The sequence below is a fragment of the Acanthamoeba castellanii genome, assembly GCF_000313135.1.
Source record: "Acanthamoeba castellanii str. Neff unplaced genomic scaffold scf7180000084653, whole genome shotgun sequence".
Lineage (NCBI taxonomy): Eukaryota > Discosea > Longamoebia > Acanthamoebidae > Acanthamoeba > Acanthamoeba castellanii.
In genome coordinates, this window is record NW_004457247.1 from 78378 (window position 1) to 79165 (window position 788).

A 788-nucleotide genomic window follows, 5' to 3' on the forward strand; every position below is an offset into this window, starting at 1 on the left:
CAGACTTCGAGAATGTGGTGGTTCTGTTCCAGGCGGCGTCGCTCTATCACGCCGAGCGGTTGCGTTCCTCGTGCGTCAAGTTCATCCTGCGGTCCTACGACAAGCTGGAGAAGGAGGGAGTGCTCGAGCAGCTTAGCGAGGACGTCGTCGAAGAGCTCAACCTTCTCAAGGAGAACATGGACACCGACAAGTACTCAAGCAGCCTCCAGGGTCCCGTCTTGCCCAGAGCTGTTTGAGTGTCGTGTCGACAATAATGACCACAATTTTTGGCGCGAACCGAAAAAGGCGCGAAAACGAGCAAAGGGAGTGAATCGCGATTCTCGATCTGAGGTGGCGAAGATGAAGGTGAAAACGGTGCTGATAGCGTGGCACGGACGAGAGCCCGTTTACAGCATTGATTTTCATAGCTCGGGTCGCATCGCCACCGGCGGTGCCGATAATTGTGTAAATGTACGTAGACGTCGTCAATCACTCTTGCAGTCATGCAGATGAATGATGGAAAAATGGCACTCCTGCAGATATGGAAGGTTGCGGCTGCAATGGACGGGGACGTGCAGGTGGAGTTCCAGGCCAACCTCACGCGCCACCAGAAGGCCGTCAACGCCGTCCGGTTCTCTCCCAATGGTCCGTAACCCATTTCGCCTCCTCTCCTTCGCTTTGTGTCCTCCTCGGTCTCACGAAAGTGTTGCTCTCATGTCCAGGAGAGTACCTGGCAACCGCAAGCGACGGTAATCATATACACTCGGCCTCCTTGGCCGTTTGGACTCGTCTCAGGTGTGTGGTGCGTG